Genomic DNA, 23085 nt, shown 5'->3' with positions numbered 1-23085 from the left:
GAGTTTAGCATAAGCATTGTCAAGTCTAGGAGCTTTGCTTTGGTAAGTGGTCATTACATAATTATGTGGAACGAAGGTTGTTCGGATCTATTATCAAAGAATTTTTGTATGTATTTGGCCCATATGAATATTTCTTGATTTTTATCTATGCCGATGTTGTCCTGTTGATCTTGCAGTTTTCTAGCTGTGTTGTATTTTTGAAGACTAGCTGTTTGTTTTACTTTTTTATGCATATTAAAAATGTATCGTGTTTTGTTCTAACAACTCTCTCTCTTTACACTGTATTTTTAAATAATTTTCTTTGCCCTTTCGTATTTCGGATCTTATTTGTCTCTGAATATTTTTGTACATTCTTTTGTTATTCTTTGATTTTCTTCTTTCTTCCATGAGTTGCAGTAGATTGTAATTCATCCAACTTTTCCTCTTATCTTTATTTTTTATTAGATGTTCTTCTCTGATCTTGTTAAAGGTTTTACATATATTTTGAAGTAATTCTTCTGGATCATATGTTTGCTCCATGTTGCTTAGCTTTTCTGAAAGAATCTGTGTGACTGTCTACTTTGTATCCTTATCTTTTAGTCTTCTCATATTACATTGTTTGTTACTGTTTTTTTTTGTAAGCTTTTAAAATCTAAACCTAAATTTACCAATAACAGGAATATGATCTGACGATACGTAAGCGCCGGGATAACTTTTAACTGATAGGCATCCATTACGGAATCTCTGGTTCACCATTATGTAATCAATTTGATTTCTTATTATGTTTCCTAGTTGATCTTCTCTTTCCTAGACCAAAATCACCAATTCTTTGTCAAGACAGGACATAATCAAAGATATATCTACTGAAGTTTCGGTAGATTATATTAAAAATAAAATAAAAACGTGTGATTCTGTGTGTAAATGTTGAAATATTAAAAGTAAAAGGATTAAAAGGAAAGAAAGTAAAAAAAAAATTGTACACAATACATCCCAACAAGAACCTGTATTATCACTTTTAAATCGCAATCAAAGGAACGAAGCACTAAAAAAACCTACCAATTTTCCGTAGCAAGCAGAATCGCTTTGAAACTTTTTGTATTCGATTTAGAAAAGTATTAGAAATTTTTGTTAACAAAATTCTTGATAATAAAATGAAAATTGCATTTTGTGCATAAAAAAATGCATTTCCAAAGTGCATAAAAAATTTGCAACTAAGAAAATATATACAGAAATAAGTTTAATTTTGTTCCTCGGGGTTTTTCGAGGAATATAAGCATGAATATGAAAACGACGATGGTGATTGAGCTACCTGGTTCTCAGTGTGGACCTTGTCTCCTGGAGTATGTTAATTTTATGCTAAATCAGTCTACATTTATAAGTAGTCGGTTTTCGAGGTCTCTGAATACAAATATGATAACATCGATGATCCTCGAGCTACCTGGTGGCCAGGGTGAACCTGGTCATCTGAAGTTTTATTTTATTTTCATTCAAAATCAGTAACAAGTCATTACTAGTATATTAGTACAAGATATCTGGTGCCCAGCGTGGACTTCATGTCCTAAAGTTTTTTTTTAATAATTTAATATTTAGGATTTTTATGAAAGTCTGGTATCAAATAAGAGTTAAAATATGATTTTTTTTATATAATTTTCTTCTGTATCAGATAACTGATTTTCTTCATAGTTCCCCATATTCGAGAAATTTTCACACAGCACAATTTTTACTTGCCAAATTTCAAAGCAAGTCATTCTTTCTACATCTGCATTTTTATATAATAAAAGAGTGATTTTCATAATAACTTAAAATAGAGCGAGAAAAAAACGCACTTTAACTAGGTATTTCATTTGGAGGATATCTATATACTAGTACTTATAAGAGCCCATGTGAGGATAAAACACGGGAGCTGCTACAGAGGAGATTATATTAAGTATTACCTAGCACTCCACCAGTGCTGATAACTGCTTAAAACTGCTAAATTTAAAAAATAATGTTTAGGATACTGTTTTCAAGTTTTATATAAAGTTACATGATGTATTTTGAGGTCATTTATCAACGAAATATTTGTGTTTAGCGACCTCAAAAACCTACGAGTAATGACTGTCGACTGATTTAAAATGAAATTAACATAAAACTCCAGAAGACGAGTTGACCCTGGGCACCAGGGAGATTATCGCCGTCATAATATTCGTTTTTAACAACTACAAAAACTGCTGAGTAATGACTTTTGACTGATTTCGAATGAAAAAAAAAACATAAAACTCCAGGAGACGAGATCCATTTTAAGTACCAAATAGCTCGAGGATCATCGTGGTTATCATATCATATCATATATGATTTCCGAGTTATAACTGTCATCTTCTTAACGTGCCCTATCAAGTTCCCTTGACGTTGGCGATTAACATGGCGAAACTGTCTCTGTCTTGAGCTATTATATAACTGTCAACTAATTTAAAATGAAATTAACATACTACAAAAGACATGGTCTATCCTAAGTACCAGGTAGCTCGAGAACCATCGTCGTTATCACATTCGTATTCAGCGATCTCAAAAACCCCCTAGTAACAAAATTGAACTCATTAATTCGATATTTTCTGAGTTACGAATTTTATTCATTTCAATTAATTTTCTAGTAGGCTTGTGTAGTTCATGAGCGAACTAGTTCAAAGATCCGGCTTCGAACCGTGAACTAACGCCCGGTTCCACCAACGTGATCTAAGTAAAATCTTACCTAAGTTTTGCTTAGTCAAAAATATTTCTTAGTTGTAATTTGCGTTCCACCATACAAGTCTTTACCCAACTTAACCAAGAAAAAACTTAAGTTCTCAGAAATACCAACTTTGCAAAATTGTCAAGAATTCTTAAATTGTTGACTCGTTAATAATGCAGAAACAACAAAAAAAGAAGAAAAAGATGAACATTTGTGTCATCTTTGATGCTGTCTTTAATTCAATGTCATTTCAATATTTATTGGAAATGTAAATGGTGACCTGTGTTCTTGTGTATTTTGATATTTTATTTTGTAGCTAGTATAAAATAAATATAATAGTTTAAACTATAGTACACACTATATTCTATATATATATATATATATATATATATATATATATATACACGATAAACTACACACTTCGGTGGAATTTACAATAACAAAAAAAATATAAAAATAAAAATGCTATCAACACAAGAACATCTACGTACGCTATGTATACACTATAAACTATTACATACTATCTACTACTTTTATATTATAGATTACCATACTACGATATTACGATATACTATACTATAGATTAAATAAGATTATAAAAATAAAACATCCAATTAGACCGAAAAAATGCGAGTTAACCCAACATCGACGATCAACAGATGAAATTTAACCTCACTTATGTGTCATGTCAATATATGACAGAAGATGAATTTCAATGCATGCTCCAAGTTAAAATTTTTGCTTAAGTCGTCATAGTAGGTGACTTAAGCTTAAGCAAAAATATTTGTACTCAAGTAAATATTTTTAGTTGGTGGAACGAAACTCAACAAACTTAAGTGAAAATTATTTCTTAAGATCAAATTTTCACTTAAATCGCGTTGGTGGAACTGGGCGTAAATGAACTAGTTCGCCAGAGCTGGCTTAAACCGTTCACTCGCTCCGCTGAGCCGTTTATTTCTCAGAGCCGAAGCTTCGCGTTTCGTTTGTTCATCGGTCAGGAGCGGTTCAGTTCGAATCTTCCAAGTCCAGACCCGACGAACGAAATAAGTGAGCTGGGTAGCTGAGCGGGTAGCGGGTAGTAAGGAAGAGCATGAAAAGAACTAACCATCTATGACCATCTAACTAATATGTGGACATGTGGACGATTAGTAGAAGTGGGTGAGCGCTAAGCGGCAGTGAGCGCTAAAACTGCTGAGAAATCATTTAGTTCAGATTATAATTTCAAGTTTATGGTGCGTTTTATTTTCATTATATAGGTAATTTAGTTTACTTTACGGTGAGAGTGAGCTGATAACTGGTGATATATACTCAGTGACATTAGAAGTGTTACACCCAGAAGGAATAATTTTTTGAACTTAATTTTTTGGCAACATGGTAGATTTACATCAAGAATGAAACGATAACGTTGTCAAGAATTTTTATTAACAAGTAATCAAAAAAAAATTAATAATGTGTATGGCGACCCCGTAGCTGAATACACTTCTGTATACGTCTAGGCATGGACAAAATGAGATGTTCAATGTCTGCTTGTGGCACCTCGTTCCAAGCAACTTAAACTTCATGTATTAACTGTGCCAGAGTCTGTGCAGGATGGTGCAAAGTGGACAGTCTCCTTCCCATCATATCCCATACATGTTCGATAGGATTTAAATCCGGAACACGGGACGGCCGTGGCAACACATTAACGCCAGCTTCTTGGAAAAAGTCCATAGTTTGATGAGCAATATGGGGACGCATGTTGTGTTGCTGAAAAAGGACGTCTCGACGGCCGTCGAGATAACTCAGTAAACTGGTTTGTAAGATGTCCTTAACATAACGCGCAGCTGTGATATTGCCTCTAATAAACACAAATGGTGATCGGTTACCATAGGCAATAGCCCCCCAAACCATTACTCCAACTGTCCGGTATACATGCCTCTCAACAGCAAACCCGATATCTCGTCGTTCTCCACGGCGGCGTCTTACCATCCTACGACCATTATGCATTCCTAAACAGAATCGTGATTCATCGCTGAATGCCACATTACGCCATTCTGCTACCCAATGCTGCCGTTCTCTGCAAGAATTCAAACGTTGATGACCGTGGTCCGCAGTCTAAGGAAGCACTAGTCATGGGCGGAATGAAAACAATCCAAAGGCTCGAATACGACGGTATAGTGTACGCATACTAACAGGTCTACCTACTACTCCAAACCATTGGTCAGCAATTTGACGCGCAGTAGCAAAACGGTCTCGCAGAGCCAGTAATCTAAAGCGCCTATCTTGACGCTCCGTGGTACGCCTTGGTTGACCAGTTGGTCTTCTTCGTGTTCCTCTTTCTTAGTTTGTCCACACACGACAGACACGCATAGCCGTCATTGCCGTACAATTAACACGACGGCCAATTTCGCGATACGACAAACCCATATCTTTATACGCAATAATTCTGCCCCTGTCAAAATCGCTAAAATGGTGGTAATTATGGTTTATTCGAACTCGATGCATTTGCTTACACTGAATACAATTAGACTGAGGATTTCTATACGAACCGGTTTTCACAAGTCGGTCTCTCACAAAAAAATTTAGAAGATAAAACTTTATTTTTACAAAAAGTAGAAGAGATAAACCATTGGTATTGTTATCATAGCATGTTTTTAATATAGTCATTCTGTTGCCAAAAAATTAAGTTCAAGAAATTACTCCTTCTGGGTGTAACACTTCTAATGTCACTGAGTATTTTTAGGTAAGTAAAAATTGTTTTTGTGTATAATAATTGTGTAGAATAATATGTATATTAACAATAATAATATGTACAATAGAATAATTATTTTATGTTTATTAATTATTAATTTTTGTATATAATAATTAATTATTGTATGTAATAATAATTGTATGTTTATATAGTACCTATATTTGTGTATAATAGTACTTGTGTATAATAATAATTGTGTACAATTATTGTAAGAAGTTAATTAAGTCTTTTTTATTTCAGATTCAAAAAAATACTGTAAGTTCGAAAAGAAAGCACAGTGCTCTTTGGGACTATTTTACGGAACATGGAGACAAAAGAGCCAAATGCAATTACTGCTCCCAGTCAATTAGCATTGCTAATGGTTCAAATGGAAACTTAAGTCGCCATATGAAAAGTAATCATCCCATAGCCTTAACATCAGTGGAACCGTCTAAGTCTAAACTTATACCTGAAATTCAAGTAATGAATAGTGAAGATGTTTCTGGTCACACGTCACCTTCCTCAAGTACCAAAGCAAGATCTTAAACCAGAATAACAAATTTTGTTCAAAAGCCGCCATCAATAAATAAAATAGAACACATGCATTAAGAATGGTCGAAGAAACAGAATTTAAAGAATTAATTAAAATGGTATCTCATTGTCCAAATTATCAATTACCATCTAGGAAACAATTATCTGAAAATTTGCTCATAAAAACACATTATCAAATAGCAGAAGAATTACAAATAAAGTTAAATAACGCACAAGCCGTGTGCCTTACTACTGATTCATGGCCATCCCGCTCTAATGAAAGTTACATTGCTGTAACAGCTCATTATATTGACGAACAATCAAAGCTTTGTTCTTCTGCGATAGGCTGCATCCAATATAATGAAAGACATACTGCTGAAAACATGTTAGATTTACTCAAAAACATAGTGCAAGAATGGCAAATTTCTCACAAAATAGCTGCTGTTGCAAGTGATAATGCGATAAATATTTTATTAACTGTTAAAATGGGCAATTAGACATCGGTTGGGTGCTTTGCATATTCATTAAATTTGGTTGTTCAGAAAGCAAAACGGACAATATCAGACACTCTTACAAAGGTGAAATATATTGTAGAATATTTTTAAAAAAGCACTCAGGGACTACGTAACTTACAAGACGCCCAAAGACAAATGAACTTACCACTTCTAAAATTGAAACAAGAGGTTTCAACTCGTTGGAATTCTTCATTTGAAATGTTAGAGCGCATATTTAAAATACAAGATGCTATTATTACAACTACAGTCCTTTTGCGGAACGACCTTTCCATGCAGCAAGACGACTGGGACATTATAGAAGAGGTACTACTGCTCCTGCAACCATTTTATGAAGTAACAACAGAACTTTGTTTCGAAAAAAAATGTAACATTATCAAAAGTTATTGTGTTTTGTAAAATTATTGATAAATTTTTATCAAAAAGTTCTACAGACAATCCTAAAGTGACGGCATTCTTAGATGTTTTAAAAGAGGAAATGAGAAATCGATTTTAAAATATAGAAGATAATGAGCTTTTTGCAGAGTATACTATTTTGGACCCAAGGTTTAGAAATCGAGGTTTTACAAATGTCAAAGCTTTTGAGAAGGCATTACAGGGACTTCGAAATAAACTTGCGGTTATAGCTTTGCCGGAAGTTAATTAAGAAAGGCCTACAAACAATATAAACATAAATATTACAGTCAGTGAAGACAGAAACCAGCAGAAGAGCATTTGGGATGACTATGATGAGGAAACTATAAAAATCATTTTACCAGAAAATAAACAAATGGCTGGCATTATAGAGTTGGACAAGTATTTAGGTGAGGACTATCTAGATAGAAAAAGCAATCCACTAGAATGGTGGGATCAAAGAAAAAAGGTTTATCCAAATTTATACTCGTTAATTTTATATCGATTTTGTGTCGTCGCAACTTCTGTGCCATGTGAACGGATTTTTTCTGGCACAGGTCAAATAATAAATGAACGTAGAACTCTTTTAAAATCGAGTAAAGTTTCGAAATTAATATTTTTAGATACAAATATTTAAAGTAAGTCATTTAAATCTATTTCAGAATGTATTAATTTTAGCTACTTTCTTATAAATTGGGTTAGAGTTCTGGTTTTATTTTTTAAATAAATACTATTTAATTTGTGCTTTATTTTCTTATTAATGATTTTGACCACATTCTTAAAAAAAAACAATAATAAATTTTGTAATAAAATATTTATAATTCTAATATAAATTAAAATCGGCTTTATCAAAAATAAACTTATGTAGAAAAGATAAAATAATCTTACATTTTGCTCATGTGTAAATAAATCTCTCATGCTTAGTAACTCTTTGAGTTAATGAACTAGTGAACTAAAAGAGCGACCTAGTTCACTTCTCACATTTGAACTAAACTGAGCGCTCTTTATGATGAATTATTATGCCCAAGCATATTTTCTAGGTACTTTCCTTGCAGTTTTCTGCAGAAACTGCAGATATGCAGTTTCCTTATGCACAAAATAAAATTTTTTATTTACGACCATGAATTTTGTTCACAGACTTTCCTGACATTTTCCCGAATCGAATGCAAAAAGATGCACAGCGATTCATCTTACTGTGGAAAATTTTTTGATTTAGTGCTTCATTTTCTCGCCTAGTATTAAAATAACTTGAATTCGATAAACGAAAGGTGTTGTTATGTTTTCATTATTTCAGATACGGTCATACTGAAAGTCAATGCAAAAGCAAAGCTAGGTGCGATAAATTTAGTGAATTACACAAAAGGAAATGGTCGCCAGCACAATTAAAACATTTTGAAGTAAACTCAATTTTTGGAAAGTCGTTGGTATTGTGTAATTCACTAAATTTATTGCACCTAGCATTGCTTTTGCATTGACTTTCAGTATGACCGTATCTGAAATAATTAAAACAGAACAACACTTTGTTTATCGAGTTCAAGTTATTTTAATACTAGGCGAAAAAATGAAGCACAAAAAAGTACTAACAAAAAATTTTTCACAGTAAGATGAATCGCTGTGCATCTTTTTGCATTCGATTCGGGAAAATGTCAGAAAAGTCTGTGAACAAAATTCATGGTCGTAAATTAAAAATTTCATTTTGTGCATAAGGAAACTGCATATCCAAAGTACCTAGAAACTAGGCTTAGGCATAATAGTTCATCATAAAGAGCGCTCAGTTTAGTTCAAATGTGAGAAGTGAACTAGGTCGCTCTTTTAGTTCACTAGTTCAATAACTCAAAGAGTTACTAAGCATGAGAGATTTATTTACACATGAGCAAAATGTAAGATTATTTTATCTTTTGTACATAAGTTTATTTTTAATACCGCCGATTTTAATTTATATTAGAATTATAAATATTTTATTACAAAATGTATTATTGTTTTTTTTTAAGAATGTGGTCAAAATCATTAATAAGAAAATAAAGGACAAATTAAATAGTATTTATTTAAAAAATAAAACCAGTACTCTAACACAATTTATAAGAAAGTAGCTAAAATATATTCTTAAATAGATTTAAATGACTTACTTTACATATTTGTATGTAAAAATATTAATTTCGAAACTTTGCTCGATTTTAAAAGAGTTCTACGTTCATTTATTATTTGACCTGTGCCAGAAAAAATCCGTTCACATGGCACAGAAGTTGCGACGATACAAAATCGATATAAAATTAACGAGTATAAATTTGGATAAACCTTTTTTTTTGATCCCACCATTCTAGTGGATTGCTTTTTCTATTTAGATAGTCCTCACCTAAATATTTGTCCAACTCTATAATGCCAGCCATTTGTTTATTTTCTGGTCTAATGATTTTAATAGTTTCCTCATCATAGTCATCCCAAATGCTCTTCTGCTGGTTTCTGCTTTCACTGACTGTAATATTTATGTTTATATTGTTTGTAGGCCTTTCTTGATTAACTTCCGGCAAAGATACAACCGCAAGTTTATTTCGAAGTCCCTGTAATGCCTTCTCATAAGCTTTGACATTTGTAAAACCTCGATTTCTAAACCTTGGGTCCAAAATAGTACACTCTGCAAAAACCTCATTATCTTCTGTATTTTGAAATCGATTTCTCATTTCCTCTTTTAAAAAAAACCAGCAAATTTTCTGCAATGACGTCACATATAGGCCATAATCACATGATTTATAACTTTTTTGGATACCAGGGTCAATCAATTCACGACATGCGATGGTCGATCTTTTGTTTGATTAAGTGAGATTTTATTCTTTCTAATATAGTTATTACAGTAATATATTATCACAAATTCCCTACAGATTGTAGTATACTGACAGGTGAGACCACAGGTATATTAAAAGCATTAACTTTTTTCAAAACTAGTAACACGATGAAGTGCGTCATTATTACAGATTAGCTTAATGCATTGTTGAAATTAAAGCAATTTTATACAACAATTTCCATTAAACAAGCAATAAAAAATGAATCAGAAATACTTTATTTCTTAGAAAAGGACACAGCGTTCATTTGTGTACCATCGCAGACTGGAATCTGGGGAAATAAAAAAAACAGATCAACTAGCAACTATAAGTCGTATCTACTTAGAAGATTTTACAAAAATTACAAAATACCATTATATTGACATAAAACACCTGATTAAAGTTCATTGCAATTACATTTGGCAAAATTACTGGGAAAATTCAGCAACCAAATTAAACCCAATATGAACAAAGGTGAGCAGCTCTTGAAATAACCCCACAAGTAGTCGAGATCAAGTAATTACAAACCGTTTAATAATTTATCATACTGCTGTCACACACAAATTTTTAATCAGTAAATATCCATTAACAATTTGCAACAACTGCTCCACTTCATTGACAGTGAAACACTTCCTGCTTGACTGCCCTTGTTTCAAAATCAAAGAAGAATGCATGGAATTTAGTATGTATTAAATTATTTAAGAGATATAAATTTGTATTATACTATTTTTAATGTACACAATCATATTAAAACTATCGTGTTTGTCATCCCACTAAAAGTATCCACGTGGTTGATGTGGAATAAGTGTTTTAAATAAAAAAAAAGTAAAATAGTTCACCGCAACAATATAAATTCACAACAAATGTATCTAACAAGTGAATGGTACAACATCAACAATTAAAGTATACAATAAATAATGTTTTTACTGAAATCTTGAATCACCACGTTGGATGTGGTGATGCAGAGAGAAGTGCCTACTACCGCGCAGCAAAGAGACGGCCAAAAGAATTAAGATTGCAAAATGGTTCATCTCCGGATGACTAGGTACCGGAAATCTAAGGTTAGTAGTGATAGTGTCAAATACTTGTTACTAGTGGTGAGCTAATTTAATTTATACTACCCGAATTATATACTAATACAAAGATACCAATACAATAATATACTAATACAAAAATGCCTGGACGTCAATCAAGATATATACGCATGTTTTATTGACTATAATAAAGCATTCGATAAAGTACGACATAAACATTTAATGAATGTACTGAAATCAAAGAAGATTGACTACAACGACCTCAGGATCATATCAAATTTATACTATAAACAGCGAGCAAAAGTACGTGTTAACGAACAGCTGTCAGAAGAAATTGAAATTAGATGTAGAGTAAGCCTTTAGTGTAGAGTAATACGCATCCTTATTGTCGCCAATTCTTTTTAATGCCTACTTCGAAGAGGTCCTGAAAAAAAGCTCTTGAGGGTGAAACAGCTGGAATAAAGGTAAATGGAGTTCCCATTAACAACATTAGATATGCGGACGACACTGTGATCTTAGCCGAAAACATTGAAGATTTTCAGAGACTGGTGACCAGAATATCAGGGTATGAAAAAGAGTATGGTCTAACAATGAATGTCAAGAAGACGAAATTTATGAGAATATCGAAAACTCAAAGAAATAACGAGAATCTTCTAATAAACGGAACCAACGTCGAACAAGTGGACAAATATGCATACCTGGAAATAATTATTAACTCCACAAATGATTACAATTAGGAGATCAAAATAAGAATAAAAAAGGCTAGAGCAAATTTCAACAAAATGAGAAGAGTGATATGTACCAGGGATTTAAAACTGGAACTAAGAGTTAGGTTGACGAGGTGCTATGTTTTTTCGACTTTATTTTATGGAATGGAATCTTGGACCTTGAATGCGACATCAATGAAAAAAACTGGAATCATTTGAGCTTTGGGTGTACAGGAGAATTCTGAAAATATCATGGACAGAACACGTCACAAACAAAGAGGTTCTGGGAAGGATGAACAAAGAAATGGAAATTTTAAATACAATAAAAACAAGAAATTATCAATATAAAGTCCTTTATCCATCAATAAAGTCAATGTGACTTTAAAATAAGCTGATTTTGATGTTTAGATTTTTAATTCGAAAATCGTACTTAAAATACGAAACATTAATAAATTTAATTTATATAAAACGATTTCCGAAACGATTTCCGAAGTGGAAATCAAAATGTTAAATAACACTTATTGTAAAGTAAAATTGTGGCATATTCCCAATAAAAAACAGTAAGCTGCCATTTAAATCCATTTCGCCCAAATTTTATTATCTTAGAACATTGTTCAAATGCTAAAAAGGCATCAGGTCAAATAAAACCAGAAAGTTTGGCAACGTTGAATTTCCCCTTTTTTATTATTTCCACTCATGTAGTTTCGGCGATATTTAAAGGTCGGACCTAATATACCTCTTTTTAAACAGGTGTTTCTCACTCCATCTCACATAAGGTCCATACCGACCATAAACTTTAACCTACACTGTATATATATTTATATATATATATATATATATATATATATATATATATATATATATATATTTATATACAAACATGTAAAGTGAGCTTAAAGTCAAATAAAATTAGTATAGTTGAATTGGTATTTTCAATACCTTTCAAACGAGGTATCACTTCTCATAAGGTCCTATTTAAAATTATCTGTCACAGTGGCGCTATAACGTCATCTGTCACTATTACGTCACTTATATGACTAATTAAGAAGACTACGTCTGTTTATTACCTCCCTCCAAATTTCATCATTATAAGTATAACCGTTCAAAAGATACGAGAGGGGAACGGATTTTAACTAGCATGTATACAGGTTGCGAAAATGTATGTCTGCCAAATGAAACGGATTTGGGGGCTAGCGCAAATATTGTTATTAGACATTGCAGAAACGATCCTTGTTTTAAAAATTATCGAGTGTATTTCGCTAATTTCTACACACCTGTTTCACTCTTAGTACAATTGGCACAAAAAGGGATACATTCGCTAGGAACCGTTCGCAGAGTAAGAATACCCAATTGCAAATTGTCAAGTGAAAACATCATGAGAAAAGAAACAAGAGGTACCTCTGTCGATCATGTAAGCTACATTGATGGCGTTGAAGCGTCTTCTGTCTCTTGAAAAGACAACAAAACCGTATCACTCTTATCTGGTTTTGCCGAAGAAATTCTTATCACCTCAATAAATCGTTACGACCGAAAACAGAAGTGTCAGACGACCGTCAACTGTCTATATGTTGTAAAAGAATACAACAAACACATGGGGGACGTAAATTTGATGAAATCACTGATACGAAGGTATAAAATTCAAATGAGAACCAAAACGTGGTATCTGCGCTTATTTTACCATTCAGTAGATATGGCTGTAATAAATAGCTGGTTGCTGTATAAAAAATGTGCAGAAAATCGTAAACAAACTAATATCCGTCAGTTAGCAGATTTTCACGCAGAAGTAGCATACTGCTTATGCCATATTGGGGTCTCCAATGAATCGAAGAAAAGAGGACGTCCTAGTGAAGTAGAAAAATCAATTCAAGCTAAAAAAGATCGCTCAGCTACATCTTACATTCCGCCAAAAGAAGTAAAAACTGATTCATTTGCACACTGGTCAATGTATATGCAAGCCCGACAGAGATGTAAATTACCATCATGAAAATCATTTTCTTTCATTAAGTGCCTTAAGTGCTGTCTACATTTGTGTTTAAACAAACCCAATAACTGTTTTGTAACATTCCATTCTACGTAATTCTTTAAACTTACACATTTAATTATTAGTGTTAGTGCTAAGTGTGGCATATTTGATATATCCCGTTTTTTGTTATTGCTAAGTATATATTAACCAAAAATTTTTTAAATTATTTTTCCCATATTCTGTAACTTCCAAAGATATAGGAAACATTTTTTTTTTCACAAAAATCAAAAATTGGACAGTGTAGGGTTAAATGACGGATTACTTACATTAGTGAATATTACGATATTTTTAAAAGAACCTAATGTATCTGACCACCTAATAATGTTGCAGTTGTTCAACTTTATGTAAGTATTAAATCAAAATTAATTCTACGCCGTACCGACAACCGCATCTAATTTCGGGTCTTCTTCTTCAAGTGCCATCTCCGCGGCGGAGGTCGGCAATCATCATGGCTGTTCGGACTTTTGAGACGGCTGCTCAGAAAAAGTTCATTTGATGTACCTCCGTACCACTCTCTCAGGTTGCGCAGCCATGACATTCTACGCCTCCCTATGCTTCTCTTTCCTTGGATCTTTCCCTGCATAATCGGTTGGAGCAAGGTGTATTTCTCTCCACGTGTAATATGTCCGAGATATTTAAATTTTCTTGTTTTTATTGTATTTAAAATTTCCATTTCTTTGTTCATCCTTCCCAGAACCTCTTTGTTTGTGACGTGTTCTTTCCATAAAATTTTCAGAATTCTCCTGTACTCCCAAAGCTCAAATGATTCCAGTTTTTTCATTGATGTCGCATTCAAGGTCCAAGATTCCATTCCATAAAATAAAGTCGAAAAAACATATCACCTCGCCAACCTAACTCTTAGTTACAGTTTTAAATCCCTGGTACATAGCACTCTCCTTATTTTGTTGAAATTTGCTCTAGCCTTTTCTATTCTTATTTTGATCTCCTGATTGTAATCATTTGTGGAGGTAATCATTGTTTCCAGGTATGCATATTTGTCCACTTGTTCGACGTTGGTTCCGTTTATTAGAAGATTCTCGTTATTTCTTTGAGTTTTCGATATCTCATAAATTTCGCCTTCTTGACATTCATTGTTAGACCATACTCTTTTTCATACTCTGATATTCTGGTCACCAGTCTCTGAAGATCTTCAATGTTTTCGGCTGAGATCACACAGTGTCGTCCGCATATCTAATGTTGTTAATGGGAACTCCATTTACCTTTATTCCAGCTGTTTCACCCTCAAGAGCTTTTTTTCAGGACCTCTTCGGAGTAGGCATTAAAAAGAATTGGCGACAATACGCATCCTGTCTTACTCCACATCTAATTTCAATTTCTTCTGACAGCTGTTCGTTAACACGTACTTTTGCTCGCTGTTTATAGTATAAATTTGATATGATCCTGAGGTCGTTGTAGTCAATCTTCTTTGATTTCAGGACATTCATTAATTGTTTATGTCGTACTTTATCGAATGCTTTATTATAGTCAATAAAACATGCGTATATATCTTGATTGACGTCCAGGCATCTTTGTATTAGTATATTATTGTATTCGTATCTTTGTATTAGTATATAATTTAGGGTAGTATAAATCAAATTAGCTGAGCTCACCACTAGTAACAAGTATTTGACACCATCAGTACTAACCTTAGATTTCCGTTACCTAGTCAACCGGAGATGAACCATTTTGCAATCTTAATTCATTTGGCCATCTCTTTGCTGCGCGGTGGTAGGCACTCCTCTCTGCATCACCACATCCAACGTGGTAATTCAAGATTTCAGTAAAAACATTATTTATTGTATACTTTAATTGTTGATGTTGTACCATTCACTTGTTAGATACATTTGTTGTGAATTTATATTGTTGCGCTGAACTATTTTACTTTTTTTTATTTAAAACACTTATTCCACATCAACCACGCAGGGTACTTAGTGGGATGACAAACACGATAGTTTTAATATGATTGTGTACATTAAATAGTATAATATAAATTTATATCTTTTAAATAATTTAATAAATATTAAATTCCATGCATTCTTCTTTGATTTTGGAAACGGGGGCAGTCAAGCAGGAAGTGTTTCACTGCCAATAAAGTGGAGCAGTTGTTGCAAATTGTTAATGGATATTTTGTGATTAAAAATTTGTGTGTGACAGCAGTATGACAAATTCTTAAACAGTTTGTAATTACTTGATCTCGACTACTTGTGGGGTTATTCAAAGAGCTGCTCACCTTTGGGCATACTGGGTTTAATTTGGTTGCTGAATTTTTCCAGTAATTTTGCCAAATGTAATTGCAATGAACTTTATTCAGGTGTTTTATATCAATATAATGGTATTTTGTAATTTTTGTAAAATCTTCCAAGTAGATACGACTTATAGTTGCTAGTTAATCTGTTTTTTCATTTCCCCAGATTCCAGTGTGCGATGATACCCAAATGAACGCTGTGTCCTTTTCTATGGAATAAAGTATTTTTGATTCATTTTTTATTGCTTGTGTAATGGAATTTGTTGTATAAATTTGCTTTAATTTCAATAACGCAATAAGTGAATCTGTAATAATGACGCACTCCATCGTGTTACTAGTTTTGAAAAATGTTAAGGCTTTTAATATACCTGTGGCCTCGCCTGTGAGTATACTACAATTTGTAGGTAAGTGCGATAATACGATAAAAACCAACCATTAGGCTTAGTTTTCTATTATATATTTTTTTTATTTCTCTAATTTATCATTTTGTTGACATTCACCTAATCCACGGACAATTTGTAGACAAGATAATTTTGGGCATAAATATGTATTTAAAAAGTTGTTTATTAGCTATTGGTTTTCTTTGATGGTCCATGCTGCGCTTGTAATTCAGCATCGAAGATGAATGTCTGCGGAAGAATGTCCTGGTGATAAACTCTAGGACTATGTCAACGAGCTGCATTTTGTGATAGCTGAAATGATAATAAGTTATGTAACAATAAAACACTGAAAACTTTGTTTTCAAAACTTCCACAAAATTTATTATAAAATCTTATCACTACAGCTGTTTCGGCAGAGTCCTGGTTTATGCAAATTTCAGGAAGATGTAAAATTTCAGATGTAACGATTGAATTTATAATATTTTGGTTTAAGTTGTTTATTAGACTAAAAGTTTCTGTAGGAGAAATACTAGGAAAAAGATTTTTTACGTTAAATGAAATTAATCTGGAGTTGTTAGGTAATTGAAAATGTTGTATTTTTTGAACTAGTTCTATTGTATTTTTTATGGTAAATTTAGGTGAAAATTTAGTGTGTTCTAAAATAATCTCTAAAACAGTTTTTTTGAAAGTTTATATGACGGAGCTGTATAAAAAGAAACTACAGGTCTTATTGGATGATCCGGTTTGTGTAGTTGAATAAAAGAGTATAGTTTAGGAGGCTGTGGGTTCATGATATTGAGGTATTTCTGTTCTGTTGGATTTATTATTGATTTTGAATTTTCTAACGCTAGCTTAATTTATTTTTAATACTTTTCTGTCGGATCTTTGTGTACCGTTTCAATATTTTAATTATTTAAAAATTCTATTGTTTTGTTATTATATTCTATTTTATCTATGGCAATAGCAGTGTTACCTTTGTCTGCTTTTGTAAACACTATGTTGTTTTCTATTAATTTATTTTTAATTGAAATGGCTGTTTTATTCTCTTTGTAACAGGAATTTTTGGTTTCACTACACACATCTGTAATAGATTTTGTAATTATACTTCTTTCGATAGTGTTAGCAGTTTTGTTTAATGCTACTTCACATTCTACACCTAAATATTCTAAAGTTTTCTGATTATTATGTTGAGGCAAGTTGTGTTTAAATCCTTTCTCTTAAAGTTGTATCTCGCTATTACTAAATTTAGTATCTGTTAAATTCATAAATCTATTGAAAAAATTATGGTCCGAAAAATTTTTTGTATAATGAATATTGGGTTTTTTACTATGGCAAATTTGATTATTTAGTTTTTTACACTGTGTATTGAATTTTTTATCTAATATATTATCTATATTAATTCTCAAGTTAAAATCTAGGATGTCAAATTCTATATTATTTAATCTATAATTTAATTCTGAATGGCATACATAAGATAAACAGCTATGATATCTCGCTTTTTGTATTGGTTTTTTCTGTCGTCTTTCAGCCATCTGGTCTTGCCATGATGTATCCCTTTTTGTGCCGCTGGGCTGAAGTTCCTGATTTTTGACTGAATATATTTCGGGAACACTTTATTTTGTAAACACATATTTAAAAACCAGATGTTTTGTGTCGCAAGCCTACTTTTCAAAAGTAATCTTGAAAACAATATGGTCAAAAGCCCTCTACTGACTTCTTTTAAATAATTGATGGATTCGACCGTTACTTGATGGAAATTCATTTTATGTAACAATAAAACACTCAAAACTTTATTTTCAAAACTTCCACAAAATTTATTATAAAATCTTATCACTACAGCTGTTTCGGCAGAGTGCCTTTCTTATGTGATCTATTTTTAGCATACATTTACACTTTAGAGTCTTTAACGAAATAAGTTTAGGGGAGGAGAACTGTTTGTCTCAAGTTGGTCATTCAGAATTATATCTGTGTTTTTTAATTTGTTCATTTCCATAGATTCTAACAAAGATAGCTTAAGGCCTTTATTTTAAATGTGAAGAATTTGAAATTCATCATTAAAAGAATGATTATGATCTAGATGGTGAAGTGCGTATGTACACGATAATAAGTTTAATCAATTCTGATCACTGTCCTGGCGAAGCGATTGTATCTCATATTGTCAGAGAGTCATTTTTATTTCCATCATATAATTAGACGAAACAACGTCCGCCAAAAAACGAAAGTCAGCAAAGATGGCTTGGATTTATCACTGAAAAATAATTCCGTTTTGCTAGCTAACTCAGGATGTTTCTGTAAAATTTTGATGAATTTAAGTTTCCTGATCTTGTAAGCTGCTGATGTTATGTCGCATCCTAAAAAAACGTGGAGAACCAGCAAATTTTCTGCAGTGACGTCACATGTAGGCAAAAATCACATGATTTATAATGTTTTTGTATACCTAAGGTTCAATCTATTCAGGACCTGCGATGGTCGATCTTTTGTTTCATTAAGTGAGATTTTAATGTTTCTAATTTAGTCGCTTATATAGACACCTTCTGTACACATATTCTCGGCTATAAACAAATGTATGCAGGTTGAGTATGATGAATATAAATGGGCACAGGATGCACTCGAAAACTTATTAGAAGATCCTGCTCCAGACAACGATAATCGCACCATTATAGAAGAATTGTTGTGTAAGGCGATTGGACTTATAATATGGGAGCCCGTCCCATACAGTAATATATACTATAAAGTAGGTACAGCATCATATATTAATAATTCTTCTATTTAATCCCACATATTTTTGTAGTGTACTCTTTCTTTGCTTGTCTGCGACGAGTAAAGGCATTTGTTTTTCATTTCAGCAGAAAAGTTTGTAAAAAGCAACCTGAATTGCTTATTGTTCAAGACAAGTCCCTCATTTCCTTGGATATTAGAATCGTTGCCATCTGGTATGACAAATCCAGATGAAAAGTTAGTTGTTTTAATTTATTTTCAGAAGAAATTGTTAACCGTATTAAAGTTAGTCGTATCTTCAGAAATGCAGTCATTCCTTTTGCTCAAAAGCATCATATTTCTATTTCTTGGAACAATCGAGTGGTTTCAAGGATACTTAAGAAACACGTATCGTTGGGACATACAAAGTCTCAAAGTACGTCCAAATTTAGAAATTATTTCAGACTCAGTTAAATGTGAATTATCTGATGTTGACCGTCTCATCTTTCATTGCGTTGCCTGTTGCAGATTTTTTTATATTGCTTAAAACTTACTTAAGAGATATACTTTTTGCTTAAAACTTACATAGCTTTATTTTTTTTGATGATCGCTCCACTTTTTATCAAAATAACGGCTTTTTAACTTTTGGAAACCTAAGTATTTTATTTTTGTACTATGCGAATTCTTTAAGGTAATAAGAATTATTAAGAGCCGCACCATTTTTGTCCGTTTGGAATTTTTCTTTTGTGTATAAAAGCTTTGTTCACGAAAAGTATAATGTTCGTATTTTATCCATTCTCTTATTTATCGTACTTCTTATTTATCGTAATTTTCTAAGTCTACTTCTAGCATGTTAGAATTGTTTACTTCTTTTTACCGAAAGGGATCTAGAATCACAACCTGTGATACAGATTGTTTATTGAGATTTAGATTATCATAAGTATTATTTAGAGATAAAGTTTATGGAAGAATGTAGTTTCATCGTTTTTTCGTTTTCATACGGTCGTCATTCTTATGTCTATTCATCTAGATTTATAATATCTAGTGATAGTATTGCATTTTATCCATTTTCTTCTGCCTCTGGTACTTATTCGTTTTGAATATTGTAGTGGTCAGTTTTGCTACAATTATTCTGTTGACTAATGCTTTAACTTAATCGTTGTCGTGGAAAACCATTTCCTTAGGGTTGTTAACCAGGATATTTGTCTTCTTCCAATTCCTTGCTTTACGCATATGTTATGTCAGTTAGAAGGTTATTTGTAGAAATTTAAATGCATTTAATGCCGTTTTTTACGATGTGTCGAGACATTCTAACTTTGCCATCTAATCATGTCCATCACTTTTCCTTCTTTAATTGTTCTTAGTAGTACAGTCTCGTTAGTTAAATGTTTCATCTATTATATTCTTAGGATCCGCTTATATAGCCACCTATCAACGGTCAAGTTTATGTATTGTGTTCTAGAGGAAGCCTGTTTTTTGTGTAATACTGATAATTGCGTAATTGTATTGATGTATATATAGTATGTAGTTATTTATTTTAATAGTGTAATTTATTATCGTTTTGTAGTTATCATTTTTATTCTTCTTTCTGTACTTTTATAAATGTATAGTGTTTTGTAATCTTGTAAGTTAATCGTTCATTTCGGAACTTAAACAGCGTTTACGGTTTTGATTTTGTGACGTCATTAACGCATCATCTAATGAAATTTCCGAATCTCTAATCACAGATCCATCAAAGACAACCCTATATTTCGTAGTGATCGAAGAATCCTTGATCAGTCCGTATGATAAATATAATGAGCAGATTCTGAGACTTGATCTTTATCTTTAACCTAGGACATGTGTTTAACTGGATATACTTTAACATAAAATCATGATATTGCTGCTTTAGTTTGGCGTTCTTTTCTAATCTCCTTTTCAAATAACTAAACCTTTTTAAAACCGTGTCATATGATTGACCTTACTCTTCCACGTTATTCTTAAATGGATATTCTTCCTAATTTTTGTCCGTAGAATTTTTAAACAATTCCTTATATTTTAGTTCTTTCGCCGTATAATGTGTAGCTTGCTGACATTCATCCAAACTCCAAAACTTCGTTTTTTATTCTAAGCATTAATCCCTGATATAGGCCCTGATACACGCCAACCCAATTTGGTTTTTTGAATAAAAGATACTAATTTAATTTGAACTACATTAAACACAGTCAATCCCAAAATACAGATGGTTAAAGTAGCGAGTGAGTAAAATTCAGTATCCGCTAAAGTAATACTCTCCGGAATATAAAAAGCATAGCTTTTAAATACATGCTGTGTGATGGTAGACCATCCAAAATTTTATTAATTACCAAAAACCAACCATTCATTTAAAAATTATTAGATTTAGATCGCACCGTGAAGTTAACCGAATCCCTTATATTTGTGCAATTCTGCGCTATCCTTTATACCGGTATATTTACTTAAAAAGGATTTTAGTCCTGTTCTTTTTCACAACTCTTCACTTATAAAATTTGATTGAGAAGCACTATCTAATATTTCTCTACAGTTAATTAATTTTCTCGACTTTCCTATTATTTGTGCCTGTGTACCTGTACCTGTAGCTATGAACAATATCTTGTTCGCTAGTCCGCTTACCTCCCGTATCCCTGTAAGCTCTTGAATTTTCATTATAATTATTTCCTGAATTATCCGATGCATACAGTGATTCATTTATTAATATTATTAATCGTGGAAGTCTGATTTACCGTATTATCTGCCGTATTCTTATTATTAACCAGATTTACCGTATTATTTGCCATTTTTGATGTCCCGTAACCAGTCATCTTTATATTTACCGAATCCGAATTATATTTACCGAAATGTCCTGAAAAAATGTAGCAAAATATAATGTTTTTTACCAAAAGCACTGCAACATGAAAGAGTACAGTTCTCTGCCCTGTAATTCCGTTTTAAACAATTTTACTTATACCTGAATTTTTAGTCCCATCATATGAAGGCTTCAGATCCCTTCATCGTTTTTCTCTCAAAAAATTTAAGAATTATTTCATTGTGAGAAATACCGTAGATGATCCCAATCTTATTCATTCATTTTTTGTACTCTGATCCAATTTTCCCTCCAAAGTATAAATCAATTAATTATCCAATAAATCTACGGGTTGCTTTATTGATTTTAGCTCGCAAGTCCCTCCGAATAACATCTACAAACTTTATTATTTCAATTGAAGGCCCTTTTCCCAAGTGCGAAAATTTTAAAAACGAATCAAAACGGGTTATGACCATTTGTTTTTTATTTTAGTACCGAGATTGAAGCAAACCCCATGCTTTATTATAATTTTCTTTCCTACACTTCTAAAGCCCCAGGAACTTCCGCGGCATCCCCCTTTAGCGCTCGTTTCAAGTAGTAAAACTTTTGAACATTAGTAAGTACATGATTTATGTAGACTAATACAAACCAACCCAAATACGACCCTTAAAATGGTGGAATATCCATTGCCAACAATTTAACACTCTTTTTAGCGTTGCCTACTAGTAAATTGCTTAAATCACCTCCAGAGATCTAAACTCAAATCATGCTGTAATTTACTATATCGGCTAAAGCAATAATTTTAAAATATCTATTTTCAAAATTATTCCTTTCATTTAATCATCCTCACGTTTCTTGTTGCGAAGAGGTAACTCTATAATGTGATCATCCTTTATATTAGTTTTAAACATTTTAAACCGACGTTAATTACTCTCCTTAGTAACTAACTCAGTTAATTCACCCATTTTTTCCTTGTTAAACAATAATTATAAGGTAAACACATTTATTTAAGAACCCGCTAGTAAAAGTAAACAAAAATAATGTATGTCATAAAATGAATCGAACTTACAAAAATGTAAATAAAGGAAAATATAACAGGATTTCTCTCATCCAAGTTTGTTCCATAGATGTATATATTAACATAGATCGAGCAGTCCGTAGAGCTAAGTGACGTCACCATCTTTGTTTTCGTTGTTAGTTGTTCTCGATCTTACATCAAGTAAGTATAGCAGCGTCTCTTTTTGACGGTAGAGAGCGAGTATAGAGTTTTAATGCGCTAGAGAGAGAGAGAGAGAGAGAAACAGATTGAACAATCATAAAAGATGTTGTAGTCACTACCCGAAAATATAGATATAAAGAGGAGAGTAAGACAGGGCTGTGTTCTGTCACCATTACTGTTTAACGTGTACAGTGAAGCCAAATTCCAGGAAGCGATAGCGGATCTGGGTGATGGAATCTCTGCAAACGGAAGAATAGTAAATAACATAAGATTCGCTGATGACACCGTTATAATGGCAGACACCCTGGAATCGCTACAAAAATTGGTAAATA

This window comes from Diabrotica undecimpunctata, chromosome 4, assembly GCF_040954645.1.
Source record: "Diabrotica undecimpunctata isolate CICGRU chromosome 4, icDiaUnde3, whole genome shotgun sequence".
Lineage (NCBI taxonomy): Eukaryota > Metazoa > Arthropoda > Insecta > Coleoptera > Chrysomelidae > Diabrotica > Diabrotica undecimpunctata.
This window is presented reverse-complemented; position numbering follows the sequence as displayed.